The sequence below is a fragment of the Fukomys damarensis genome, unplaced genomic scaffold (genome assembly GCF_012274545.1).
Source record: "Fukomys damarensis isolate Sample0158 unplaced genomic scaffold, DMR_v1.0_HiC HiC_scaffold_24, whole genome shotgun sequence".
NCBI lineage: Eukaryota > Metazoa > Chordata > Mammalia > Rodentia > Bathyergidae > Fukomys > Fukomys damarensis.
Window position 1 is genome coordinate 25,418,949 of NW_022900936.1, and position 15,320 is coordinate 25,434,268.

A 15,320-nucleotide genomic window follows, 5' to 3' on the forward strand; every position below is an offset into this window, starting at 1 on the left:
ATCTGAACACTGCTGTACCGGAGACCAAACCTTCAATACAGGAATCATGGGGAACATGTATCAAACCATAATGAAGATGAGCAGAAAATTAGTGCTGCTAATTTTTTAAATCCCACAATTGTGCTCCATTCTGAGAAAGGAAACCAGTTATTTTGTGTATCAACACATAGAAGATAAAGAGATTCCAATAAGAGTAAAACAGGAGAGAAGGAACATACTTCGTGTTGTACTGTTAGACTTCATAGAGAAGTTAAGGAATGTGAGCTGAGAACTAGAAGTTGACAAAAATAGGCTCAAGAAATGTCCATTGCTTTTTACCCTTTAACAGTCATTTGGGTAGAGAGGCAAACTGATGGCTGATGGGAACTGTAATGTTGACTACTTATGTAATAATTTTTAAGAATTTTTTAAATTTTTATTAGTATATGTTTGTGGTACATGATGGTATATTTCCTGTGGAAATACCTAATTCTTTTTTGCCATCTACTTTCCCTCCCATCCTTCCTCCATCTCTTGGTCCCTTTCTCTTTTACAAAAGATCTTTCTCTTGTTTCTTATTATCTATCTTTTATTTTGCTATTTAATTTCTTTATAATTTGAGTTTCTCATCTGAGAGAAATTATGCCATCCTTAAGCTTATGTATCTAATTAATTTTGCTTAGCATTATGTTCTCAAGATGCATCTATTTTTCCACAAATGACTTAGGTTTAGGCTTCTTTGTGGCCGAGTAGTATTCCCTTGTGTTTACACACCAAATTTTCTTCACCCATTTATCTGTTGATGGATATGTAGACCACTTCCAAGACTTACCTATTATAAGTCATGCAATAATTTTGTCTGTGACCAAAAGTGATTGACTCAGAATTGGAGTCTAGATGTAGACTGCTTTTAGGTCCTGGGTAAAGGAAGCTGAAGATGAGCAGTCTTGTTTCAAAAGGGCAAAAGGGAGTTTTCATCTTTGGGGGAGAATCGGATTTAAGATGTAAACACAGTGGAGTTTAAGATAGATACAGAGCTGTATGAAGTCAGAACGAACAGGGAAAATTATTTGTAGTGGAACAGGGTTCCATGTGGCACTGTTGAAAGAGATGTGGGGTGAGGAAGATGCTGCGCTTGCCTCCAAGAAGATCAAGATACACATTTAGTCAACTGATACATACGAGCCTACTACACGCCAGAAGACATTGCTCTGGGAACCGAAGACACAGTAGGGGGTAAAAGTGGAAGTCTGGGTCCTCAGAGAAATCGTATTCCAGTGGGTAGACATGGGAACAAGTAAATTATTTATCCATTTGAAGAGCTGTAACATCTTCTCCGCCCCATGAATAGACATTTTACTTCATTTTTAAGTTCCTATAAAGCTACAAGGGACTTAAAAATGGGGGAGATTGTCCATTCAGTGAAGTGTGGCAAGTAGGTGGAGATAAGCAGCAGTTCACTGTGGAGAAGGGATGATGCTTGAGGTGAGCCCTGAAAGGAAGGAGAGCTGGTTTCCACCCTGTGAGTCACGTAGGCAAGGGCAGGACAGGCGGCGGAGGGCGGGGCAGTGTGAGCAACCGCTTGGAGGCTGGCAGGAAACCGAGAAGGACGGGCAGATGAGTCATAGGAGAGGAAACAGCAGCGCGAGGATGAGGACGCGAGAGGACAGACGATGACAGGAGCGTGCACTTTGGGTGGGAGCCAAGGATGTCAGGAACGAATAGCTCTGTGGGATTAAGTGACCCCAAAGTTCTGAAAGCGGCTGGCCTGGAGTTCTGTTTGTCCTGGCACAGGAGCCCCGAGGGGTGCTTCCTTCGTGGCTGAGCCTAATCAGCAGGCTTGGTCAGACTTCCAGAATGGGCGCCTGGTGAAAGTACATTGTGCCTGTTGAGCCTGGTCCAGCTTGGCTGGGAGGACCGTGGTGAAGTGAGGCTCGGGAGTGATGGAAGCTGATGGGAAGCGAAAGGTTCCGCTTGGTCTGGTGGGTGCACAGTTACAAGGAGGCCTCTGGGCAGGCACCGATGAGGGCCTCACGCGGGCCGCGTCGTCAGGAGCGAGGCTTCTGGTTTTCGTCCAAGATGAAGAGGTCAGGATCAATGAAGTCTTAGGCTCTTTTTAAACTCTAAAATTCCAAGAATCTATTTGTCAGCACAACTTCTTGAGATCAAGAAAAGTGCTTTTCTTGAAACTTCTCTAATATTACTTTGGATCAATTCCCTTCTCAAAACAACAAAACAACCTTTAGTAGACTGTTCAGCACATAATAGAAGTATAATCAATATATAATTAAGTGATTTTCATCATGACAGGATATTTTTATTTTTCACATGAAAAAAGCAGCTATTATAAATTCTACGTGCAAGTCATGCGGACTGTGTTTATATCATCATTTTTCTCCTCTTTTTCTTTGATTTTCTGACTACAAATGCTTCCAAGTTTTATTCTTTGTGGTTTTCCACTGGCAGCCCACATGTAAATTAACTCACATCAAAAGAACTGGGTCTTAAAAACAACAGAGTTGGAGGTAAATAAATATTTTTATAAAGCTTTTCAAATTTAGTAATTTTCACTGACCTGAATTGTGTCATTATTTTGTGCAAATATTAGCACACTAACAAAAAACTAGGGATGCAATAAAATGTCAAATAAATAAAGTTTTAAAATTATCTGCAAAGATGCCTTAAACCTTTGAGTTTGGGAAGAATGTCTCCCTGTTATTTTCTCAGATAAGTAAATTTTAATTGATTTCTTCTTTCTTTTCAACGCTCTCCCCTAACATTTGCGGAATATCTTCCAGCTCACCTCGGCAATGGATGCTTGAAATGAGGATAGAGCTAAGCGTATACATATATATGTAGTTTTCGATACTCAAATACCTATGATAAAATTTATTTTATAAAGTAGTTCTAATAAAAGATGAGCAACAACTAAAATATAATAAAGCAATTATAAAAATATAGCGTAATAAAATTTCCAACGTCATTAGTCTTCTGCATTATTAAGTAAAATAAAGGTATTTGAACACAAGCACTGTCAGTCTCAGAACTGAGAAGACTACAAATAACTAATGAGTGGATACAGTATGAATATATTGGACAAAGGAATAATTCACATTTTGAGCAGTATGGAGCAGTACTGTTTAGGATTTGACCACACTACTCAGAAAGACACACAATTTAAAACACATGAGTTCTTTATTTATAGAAATTCCATTTAATACGTTTGGACTAGGGTGAAGTCACACACGTGTAAATACCAAATAGTTTCTCTGGTGTGAAAAACTGTAATAGTACATAAGATCCTAATGAGATAATTGACACTGTGAAATAGGAAGAAAAGGTCTAAAAGTGTAGGGAAACTGGGAAGGGTAAGGGAAAGGTAATAAGGGAAAAGAAAAAATATGAGAAAAAGAAAAAATTGATATAAAGTGTTTGTAAATGGGGAGGGGAGGAAGGGGTGAAGGGAGAGCAGGGACAAGGGGCAAAAATGAGAATCAAGACCTGTCACGTAAAGGTACAAGATCTTAATAATGAATGTAACTGTACTGTATACCTAAAATGTACCAATAAACTCAATGAGGAAAAAAATAAAAATATGTTTGGACTAGAGTTGATTATAGGTAACTGAAACTGTAGAAAGCAAAATTGTGGGTAATTAAGATGAACTATGGTAGTAAAACCGTAGCTAAAGAGAAACTAGTATTTTTAGCATTCTTTTCACCTGTTGTGACTTTTGTCCTTATTAATGTTTACCATCTTTCATATGGAGAGTCTGTTGTGATCTCTTGCATATGCTCTTCAGTCTTTTGTTGGTAATATGTGAACCCTGACCAGGAACGAACTCAAATCCCGATTCATGGAAGCCCTTTGGATACTGTCAGTTTACAGAAAACTCAACTATAGCTCTGTGATTGCACTGCTATTTGTAATTACCCTTTGTATACAATCTTTGAGCCATTTTCAATCCATGTAATAGCTCATCTGTCCAAATCAATTTATATTAATTTTTCAAGTGAGATTTGGTGAGGGTCAAATACATACGAAGGTCTCCGTGTTCCAGTCATCCAGGGGTTATGGTCATTAGAGTTTTTAAAAAGTAGAGATGAGATGGGTGAGCAGAAATCCAATTTCACTGGTGTGCTGTGCTGTGCCAGCTCACCATCTAGTGAAAACCCATGTGAGGAAGGGCTGATGCAGCCACAAGTGTAGCAGTGATACTAAGCTGAGGAGTTTTCATTGGAACTGCAGTCCCAGCTATTCCTCACTGCCCTCCATCATATTACCTAACGAAGTGGACCCCCTTTTTAGCAGCTCTACCCAGGAATCTTTGAGTCATTTTTGATCTTCTTTTATCCTTTAGTCAACATCTTATCTATGAGGTGAAGCCAAATTTGGAGAGTCCATCAGATTCGCTCTCTCACTGCACTATGCCTGCCTCTCTCTCCTGCATGTGCACAGTTACAGTTATCAACACTGCCTCAGCTTGGAACTCATTTTTAGCCAGCTGGACTTCCCTGACTGTGCGTGTATTCTCTGGTATATAGGTAGTCACTTGGCTGCTTCGGATTTTGAAAGTCCACTGTTCGAGGTGACCCTGATGCCATGGCATAGGCCTCATTATTCAAGGAGTTTATGTTCTTAAGTGAAGTTGCACTGGAGTGTTGGCTCATACTGCCTCTCATTTTCTGAAAGAAAACATCTGCCTTTCTTATTTTTTAAGTCTGAAGTTGTTTCATCTCAATAAAAAATGAACAGATTTTGTCTGTGGTGGGAAAGGGAACTGGTAAGCAGGGGAAGAAATTGTGAAGCTCTGGCCTGTGTGGTCTGGGAGTCATTTTAGTACTTCTACACAATCTTGTGAAGTTTTAAAAGACAGTCCTAGCCTGGCTCCCCGTATTCTGCCTTTTTGTTGTTGTTTTGCAAATCACCCTATGCAAAACTCTCAAAACTCAGTATTGACATTAAGTGATTACAAGTTATATGTTCAATTCCTTGTACATACTTGAATGTATCTCTTCTGAAATGAGAATAGACACCAGTGTTTCATTCTGCCTTGTTTCTAAAGTACCTTGGTCTTGCTTGGCCATGTGAACTTTGCACTGAACAACTTTCTCAAATCTCTGCACCAAAATGAATTTTATAGTATTTGACCTTTTTATGTAACAAATCAGACCCATCTGTAATTAAATTAAACTTTTCATGGGATGAACCCAACTATGAAATGTCATCTTATCTTTAGCGGTAGAAGCTGAAGCAGAAACATCAGACACTGTAGACAAGAAAGAGTCAAAACAGATCATTAACACCAGACTAAATGCCTTTAGACAGTTTTACAATGTCTTCATGCTTAGCTGTTGAAAATAAGCTGTCAAAACTATGTTGCTGTCTGTTCAAAGAATACAAAGTAATATACTAAACACATTTGCTTTGGAGAATGTCTGGAGCAGCTTGGATAAAGATGAACAACTTCACATGGGTATATGAATGCTGTTTCTGAGACAAGAGCACTACAGGTAGACACGCTGTATTACACATACAAGGCTGTTCTTTGCTAATAAAAGCTAATAGAAAATGAGGAAGAACCAGTTAGAACACATGAAATGAAAACCAACATTAGAAGATATAATTTAGCAGTAAACACTGAAATATGTCTTAAATCACTTTTAACATTTGAGAATGTATTTACACTCGTAATTATGATTCTTTCCAAACTTGTTAATGACGAATGAGGGAAGCTCAGCTCTAATTTTCAAATTTCAGACATAACTGCTGTCATATTCTAGGCTTCAAAAGTTTAAACAGGTATAGTGAAGCTAGTGAGAAACCTGAATAAAGCTTGCTACAATTTTATTACCTGTTTGTTGCGTTTTCTCAGTCATCAATTTGCAGAAGTTCTTGTTTCAGGAAGTAACAAATGTTCTGTGGGATCAGGCAGGAGCTGGTGGTGCCCTACCCCTGTGAACAGTAAAATAGTGTGTACAATGCATGTAATATTATGACTGGTCCATCATAGGTGCATGATAAATGCCTTTCCCATTCATGAAAACTGTGATCAGGTGCTGATTTCCACATATGATGCTTTAACATCTGCAACCTTAATCTTGCCCAGCTGGATAAATATCTACATTTAAAAGAGCACAAAAATACTCAGGTAGAGCAGACACAGTGGTCCTCACTATTTTCTCTTCAAAGACAAGTAGGAATAAATCGGGGAGACTTTTGTAGTTAAGTAAATCTGTTTTCTAATTTAGGCCATAGTAGATAAGAGACTTTTGTGAGCTTTCATTTTATCACTACTTTATAATGTTTTTGATGAGAGTGAAATGAAATAATGTTCATGAAATGAACATCAAATTGTTCAATTCATAGCAGGCATTCATGTTGTCAAGAGCTATGAACAATGTCAAAGTACTACCTGAGAAGGCAGGAACAACAATCACATCGACCAAATGACGCAATTCTGGTCAGTGAAGCCAGTAGCAGGGAAGTTGCCGGGGAAGCTGGGTTATACTCTCAATGTGCAATGACCCCAGGTTCATAGCAGCAAACCTAATCTCAGATTAGTTCCTAATAACACTGCTTTGACCATGTGGGGTCCATAGAGAGCATCAGTGGTATTCAAGGTATAGTGTAAGCATTATAATCACCTGGATACCGTGTTAAGCCTGGAAGCCTTGTTAAGCCTATCCCTTGTTTATGAATCAGGGTCTTTATTAGCACTCTAGGTGCTTCTAATATTAATTTATGGATTGGTAATATATTTGCAGTAGATATGGATGAGTTTCCTCCTCTGGCTTCAGCCACATCTGAATAAAGAGCCTCAGTGTTCCCTTCAATGTTTGAACAGTAATGTGTTCAACTTCTGCCCTAGGTGTCTTCTGATGCCAATGAATGTGGTCAGAATTTCAGCAGCAAAATGCTGGACCAAAAGAAAGTACAAGGTGGCGAATCAATGTTTCTTCTTCAACTCAGGTGGACAATTCTAGATGTTCTGTGGACTTCTCAGGAGGTCCCAGTAGACTAATATATCCTTTCTAGTAGCAATCCTGAAAACACACTCACATCTAGACACCCCCCATGCACACTTATTCATTCCACATTCATTGCAAACTTATTTCTGTTTTCTGGAATCACCTTCCAAATGAACTCTTGCACGTAAGCTTTTACCCCAAATACTGACTTTGAGACCACACAAATTAAGGCAATGTGGTCATAGAAAACGTGTTCAGTAGAAAGGAGATGTCTTGTTTTCAAGTAGACACCTTATAAAACATTCAATAAGAGAGTGAATTTAAAAAGGTGATGTTCAGGAGGACAAAGGGGTTTTTGTTTCTAGAATTGTAGCCAGAACCATATAGGGCAGAAAGAAAGCAGGAACAGAACTGGGCCGAGTCTGCATAGTCCGTTTGAGTGGATGACAGGTCAAGTCCAAGATACACTGATGCCAACAAGAGCAAAGGCATGCTAGTATTGAGTAGTTGGAGAAAACTGGTATCACGTAGTTAGAGAATCCAAACCACTATGTCCTGCAACAAAAATGTTCTCAGTGAGCAGTAAAAAATTAACCTTTCCTGAAAAGAGACTTAACCTTTGCCTTTCATACCTGAAGGTAATTTTTAATCCCTCAAACTGTCTTCACCTGTTGACCTAGAGGCTTTCTTGATTATCTATGCAAACACTGATTTACAGCACAGGGACTTTGGCAACGTGTTAACTTTGGCCTCTGAAATGGCTGGAGACTAAAGTCAGTCATGCAGGCAGCCAGTCACATTCATGTGACTAAAGCCTTAAGACTCAAGGCAAGAAACCTGGGGTGAACACCCCTAGTTGGCAATATTCCATGTTTAATGTCACATGCCATTTTTTTATTTTATGAAAAATAAAACAAAATTTCATAACAGTAGGAGAATGATAGTTAATATACTGTGCCTTATCGTCAAAGTAGTTACTATCTTACAAAAAAGGAACAGACAAATATTAGCACAGACCTTTCTTTTCAGTGAACTAAGGGAAACTAGTAATACGACAGTATTTCCAAGACTGATATACAAATTTATTGCAATCCCTCTCAAAATACCAACGGCATGTTCACAGATCTAGAGAAAACAATCCTAAAACTCATAGGGAACAAGAAGAGATCCAAAAGATGAAAAATAATCCCGCAAAGCCACTGACATTAGAATCCCAGATTTGAAGTCATATTGTACTGTAAAGCTATGGTGATTAAAACCGCATTGCATTGTATTAAAATAGCATTGTAAAGTAGCATGAAAACTGACATGCTCATCAGAGGAATGACATGAAAGAAGCAGAAACAATCCCAGGCAATATAGCTATTTGACAATAGACAAAGGGATCAGAAACCTCTACTGGAGGAAAGATACCTCTTTAATAATCAGAGGAAAATTGGATATTCACATCCAGAAATATGCATGGTCTGCCTCCACTTGGAGAGAACAAATGTAAGTTCCATACCTTGATGTCTCCTGGCCTTATCGTATGCTTTTGTTTCTTTTCCTGAATTAATCCATCATGGAATCTAATGATTTTTCTGAATACCAAGGGTGATATTGGGACCTCTTGAACTTGTGTTGGTGTCAGAAGTGAGGATAACCATGAGGAGTTTCAAAATCTTTTAGTTAATATCTATAAGTTCAGAAACAGGGAGGTCTTGATAGCTAATTTTTTTTTAAAGCTACTAGTAACTAATGCTTAGACGCCATCTTATGTATTATACAATAGAAGTGTCCCGTGAATTTTATTTATAAAAAAGGTGCTATATCCCATAAACCAGAATTCAGATCATGAATAGACTAATTCTTGTGGAACAATCCTGATTACAGTAAAATTGGCTGGTGGCTAAATGAATATGATCTTGCTTTTTGAATTTTGATAGTAATTCTATTTTAGCAAGCATTATCACCCTATCCCTCCCTAAAGACATGATTGGAATAGAAGCTATATTGGATTAGTTATGTCCAATTTTTCACAAAGGTGCTGATTGCCATCTCACAACCTAGAGAAGATTGGTTTTACACTTATATTTATATAATTGGTTTTATGAATGTCTTTAAATACAGTGCACATTCCTCCCCTGCCCCATAAAGCTGAGAAGTCTTGCCTCTATTTGAATTTCTGTTCATCAGTCTATCTAAAGATAAAGGCTGATGATCAATGCTCACTTTATATTTTTTTTGTCTTTCCTGTATCAGTTTTGGGAAAATGCCTTGCATATAAAAGGTTATCTTCTAATAAGGTTTCATATTATGTTAAATAGAGAGTAGCTCACATTTCTAGTATTTTATCAAGTTCTAAGGTGCTTTTAAAAGTCAGAGCGACAAGACAGAATCAAGTTAAAATTTATTTTCAATTGTTTACTAAATCATGCTAAGTTGTAATTTAGGCTCGTCTTTAGTTATTCATAAATACATAAAATTGTAGGAATAATGCGTATGCACGTTTAGTGGTGTTTTATGAATTTATTAGATTAAGGTCAAAGAAATGTAACATCAGTAAAGTTTGGTAAGTTATGTCATTTAAAAGATTAATGTAAACATTTTTAAAAACATTAGAAACTTACTCTTTTATTAATTTTGAATTGTGCACTATTTAGTCATCCAAAAGTTGTGGATTAGGATTAATGTTTGTCACAAAATCAAATAGAATTTATAACATTTATCAGATTATTGTCTCCCTCTAGCATGTTAATTAAATGAGTTAAATTTTGTATCTATAATTAGTATTAAGTAATAATTAAATCAAGGCTATGGTCTTTTGTAAATCAAAGATATACAATCCAATTATATCTCTATTATCAAGTTTCTGCCTTTGATAATTTCTTTTTACGGTATGCAATTTTTTTGTGTGTGTAGTTTAAAAGAGTTGAGTCATACATTTGAGAATACTATAGATGGCCAAGATTAAGGGGACAGTAAAGCTAGGGTCCCACCTACCTAATTCAAATTTAGGGGTTCTAGACCACCAGAGACCTTGCTGCTGGGATAGAAAGGCATTTTAGAAGGATGGGATGGACTCGCAACCCTTGGCTGAGTAATTTGTATTCTCTTTCTAGCCAACTGCAACTAGACATCAACTAGAAGTGATAACAATACTGCTAAATTTGCTTTAATTAATGTCAGGTCTCTGAGTAATAAATCACCATTAATTCTTGAGTTAGTTTTTTGGAAAAGGTCTAGTCTTTTTGGTTGTTGCTGAAATTTGGCTAGGAAAGTCCCTTGCTTATAGAAATTTGTCTGCTTGATCATTTTCTTTACCTTTCTTTTTTTTTTGAAGATGAGATACCATGTTGCCAGACCTTTGCATAGACCTACACTTATTACCCACGTGATAATTTATTTCAGGTATTTTAGCAATGCACATAAACCTATACATTAATGAGAGTTTAGAGACATGTCTCAGAGTTAAATTTCATATATAATATGGGGTTTTTAAAAAGGGAAAATGCCCTAATTATAGGAAATAAATGCACTTCCTAACTTCCTTTTCAGCTTTTTCTGATGGCAGTAAAGCCTTCGTATCCTCTCTGAATAATTTAGAGGAATATTTTTGTGTTGTAGAAAAGGGCTGTGTGTTTGAGCAGCAGTGGTGGTGGTGGTGGTGGTGGTGGTCCTGTGTGTGTGTGTGTGTGTGTGTGTGTGTGTGCTCACATATGTGTGGTTCAGGTTCCCTTGGGTTTTAGGCATGTCCTTTCTTAATTCAATCTCTTTGAACTGGTTGGTCTGGTTTAGTCTAGATTCCCTTAACTTAGGACCACATTTGCAGAATAACTGCTTGCTTCTGAGGTTTCCTAGGTTCCATTTTCAGCTCAATTTTGGTTTTGATTTCATGCTTCCACTGGGTGACTGTGCTTCTTTGTAGTTTGCACTGTCACTGTCATATGCATACAGGAAATGGATAGGTCAAACCCTGGTCTGGGCTGATCTTACAGAAATTTGATGTTTTGTGTACAAATGCCTCCTTGATATTTAACCATAGGTCATTTGAAATTTTGTTAAAAGTAAAAGATACAAAACAGCATTAGTGATCAATAAATTCACAAATGTCATGAATCCTGGAATCTTTCTTAAGAGTTGTAATTTGTGTGGGTTCTCTAGGTTTTTGGAGAAATGTTGTCTGACCCAAGTTAACACAGAAACCGTTTTCTTACTGCATTATACTTCCACTCAGTGAATATGCTAAGCTACCACATTAGGGATCTGGCCAAGCTGCTGAGTCAATTTTTAATTAATTTTAGTCAGCGTAGGTGATGGGGGTGAGTAAAAGAGAATTGGACTGGGTCAGAGATCCTGGTACTGACATGTGACGCTCACCAGAGATAATTTACTGAACCTCATTTTCACATCCATTAATTCAGTGGGAGGTGGTTGATCAAACTACAAGTTCCTCAAGGCCTTACCACTACTAAACATTCTGTGAATCATTTTAAATGTTTATCTACAACCAGTGAATTGCTTATCAATTTCGTCATTTAGGAAGAACCAGAAACAAAGTAAGTGTATAAAAATTCAATTCATCTAGTTGTTGTTGTTGTTGTTGTTCAAACAACTTCTGGCAGATGATGTTGGATTTGAAAAATAATTAAAATGTTAATGAAAATAGGCTGGGGATTTAGCTCAGTGGTGCTACTGACTGCTTTGCAATCAAAAGGTCCAGAGTTTGATCCCTGGTACCAAAAATTAAAAAAAAAGTTAATGAAAATAAAGACAGAATTATTTATGGACTTGTGAATTGATGTAGTGTGTTAGCCTTCCATTATTATGGCAAAATACCTAGACAATCAATTTAAAAGGAAGAAAGGTTTATTTTGGCTCAAGGTTTCAGAGGTTTCAGTCCATGATCATCTGGTTCCATTGCTTTAGGCTTGTAGTGGTGCAGTCCACATATGTGGTGGAAGAGGCCCGTTCGCCTTATTTTAGCCAGAAAGCACAGAGATGAAGGAGTCTGGGTGGCAATATCCCCTTCATGGATATAATTCTAATAATTTAACTTCTTACAACTCAGCCCCAACTCTTAACCACTCTGTGACCTCCCAACGTGGTCAGAGACTGAGGGCCTAGACTTCAACACAAGGCCTTTGGGGGCATTTCAGACCCCAATGATAACACATTGAATCTTTTAAGTTATCATGGACTAGTTAGAATTGAATGTTTCTTTCATAGTATCTTTACTAAACAAATTCATATTTTTTCAATTTTCTTTGGCTACAATAATTTCTAAGTACTCTCTATGCAGTCATTACTTAAAATTCTCATGAAGCAACCAGCTTCTTAAAAGCTTTGCGCTTATTCATCCCTCAACTCTGATTATCAAAGCCTCATTTACATCCAATCAAAAAGCACAACTATATCAATGTCTTGTTATACTTAAATAATTTGCTAGCTTCATTCCAGCAGTGATTTTTGCGGGGTAAGGGTGGAAACTATAAAAAAAAGAGAAGATTGAGAATAATTCTGTAACATTCTTTAAGATATGACAGATATGGATTGTTTGAATTGCCTCCTCACCTCACTGCAAGGGATTCCATCCTGGGGTAGTGAGGCTGGCCAAATACATAGCATCTGGTAAGGGGAGATGAGCTTGATATCAGTTTATTAGTCATATGTAACTACCTTGCAGGGAAGAAGGATACTGTTTGCTTCACAGGCTCACTCAGGACAGAGTGAACCATCAGGGCTGGAGAGGCAGCACCATGATTACCCAATTGGATGTGATTGATTTGGCTGAAATCCATAGGAAGGCAGGGAGCTAAAACCCACTACTCAGAGATAAGCCAGAATTGTGTTGGACCCTTCACTAAGGAGAGTTATTTAATGGGGCTCCTTATTCACAGGAGCAAGGAATTGGAACAACTGAGCTCTACCACTTTTAGCAGTAAAATACATGCATATATGAGGCTTCATTTTTATGCTAAAGCAAACTGATGAATATTAGGTACATCATATTTAAATAAAGTATAGGGAATTTTTATTACAGGGAATATATATATTTTTTGAAAATCTCTCAGAATATTGAAGATTTAATGAGTGACATCAAAATCCAGGAGAAAGTTCTTGTTTGGATAGAAAGAACTGGATGCATTTTAGATACTTTCAGTTGTAAACTTTTATGATTCTTTATCATTTGACTAATGAATAGTGCTTGTTTTCCTCATGCATTTAAAAATATCTTTCCCTGGTTTTAATTTTTCTTTTTGTTCCACAGCTTTTCTGCATAGGGAATCTAAACTCTTTCTACACTGTACATCGCTTGTGTTTGTTTTCCTTAGCTTTCACATTTTATATTTGTATTTACAATTTTAGGTTTGCTCAGTCCCTTTGTCTTTAAGAAAATGCTGTGTAACTGGTAATTAAATACATTGATTTATAAATATTATTTACATAAATTATAACACACTTATAATGAGAAGAACCTGTTCCAAATAATAGCATGAGGATGGAAATAATGTTATTGAAAGGCTTTTTTTTCAATAAATGCTACTGAGTGGCATATTTCTTTAGAGGAATTACAGTGTATCTATAGTGATTAAATTGTCTCAGTGGTACTTTTTTGAAAGTACTGCATCCTGGGAAGGTGGTCAGTCCTACATAAACTGGAATGATAAGTCACCCTACTTCTGTTTCAGCAGGTCATAAATAGATAAAAGGAGATTGTTATATTATTTTGTAGAAGTGTTCTATTTGTGGCTCTGTCTTTAGCCAGCAAAATTTTTCTGGGTGCATAGTAGGTTTTCAAAAATATTTGGTGATGTAAGACTAAGAATATACCTATGAGGCAGTGTCTAATGAATTCAGAAGAACTCACTGAAAGATCATCCAAAACTGTTATGGATATGATATAATATAGTGCTCTGATTTGAAGATACCCAGAAAAGTATACTGAATCAATGAAAATGAATCAGTGTTCCAAAACGTGAATGTGGATCCATCTGTAATGAGTAATTGTTGAAACTACTAAGTTAAAAAGCCAAGCGCTTGTTTATCATATTTTTCAAAGCATAATTTGTGATATTTTCAAACCTGTGAAATCACCAGGTTCACCAAACCTCATGACGATCACGCATCACCACTTGAGTCTGATGACATAGAAATCTTGCTGGGAAAAAACCCTACATTTGAGAAGAAACTCAGAGGCTACCTGCTGCAGTCTGGCCAGCAGAGGGCGTTGGTGCACCTACACAGAATGCAAGGTCCACAATGGGATGAGTCCTCAGGGTCAACAAGATACCTCTCTGATACTGCTGAAAACTAAAAACAGTGGGAAAACGTTTTATTATGGAAACCACTGAAACCACCCGATAGAAAAACAATGCCATTTTGCATAAGTCATGGTTAGCTTGTGAATAGTCTGTCACCCACAAATATATGTGTCCTACTTTTACTTTAACCTAAAATAGAACAAAAATAATACTACAATCAGCTATCCTTTCTGAGGACCAATGCAAAAACTAGCAAGCTAAAAAACACTAAATATTCAAATTAGGAAAAATAGATTGGACAAAGTCTAAAGATGTGCCTAGCCTAAAATTAATTATATTTGTAGTTTCTGATGATGACACCTAACATATTTAGTGCCTTCAAGCTTCCTGTACTATTTTAAACATGCTAGCTTGCTACAACATTTGGGTATGTGACCTACTTTTGGCTTACATATAAGATGCCAATGACAGAGCAATTAATTTAGACAAAATAGCTGGATAGATTGGAACCAGTTATTCTGAAATAAGTCTATTTTTGTCTGTTCTTATCCATGATATTCTCCAATTACATACTACCTATTAAATAACATACCGTATTTGGCACTATTAACATACTTTTAACCAGTGACACAAGCTACTTACAAGTATTAAGGGAAATCACCAAAACTAAACCTGGCTATCTGGTTTGTGTACTAATATGCCCAATTGACCTGCAAATGTTAATTTGGAAAAAAAAATAAGGGTATGTTGTTTTTCCACAAAGAAAAAACATTGTATATGTGTACAAGAAGGAAATACATTTTTTGACAGAGTTAGAAATTTTACTTTAAGAAAGTACACGGAAAATCTTTGGAAATGAGAACATAATTGTGCATTGAGGAAGGGTCTGGACTGCCAAGAGACATTTTATTTCCTCCGCTGAACAGGAAGAGGAAGATGAGGGCTGTGGTGGCTGTTCCTAACCTGCCTGTAGCAGTGACATTGTTGAATGGCTTTTCTAGCTTTCATTTTTTCCAAGGTAGTGACAGCTGTTTGGCTTCTCCCACTGGACCCTGCAGTCATTTGTTACCCCACAACAAAATATGGTTGATCACAGTTAGGGAAAATGGGTTCTGTGACTTGGCAT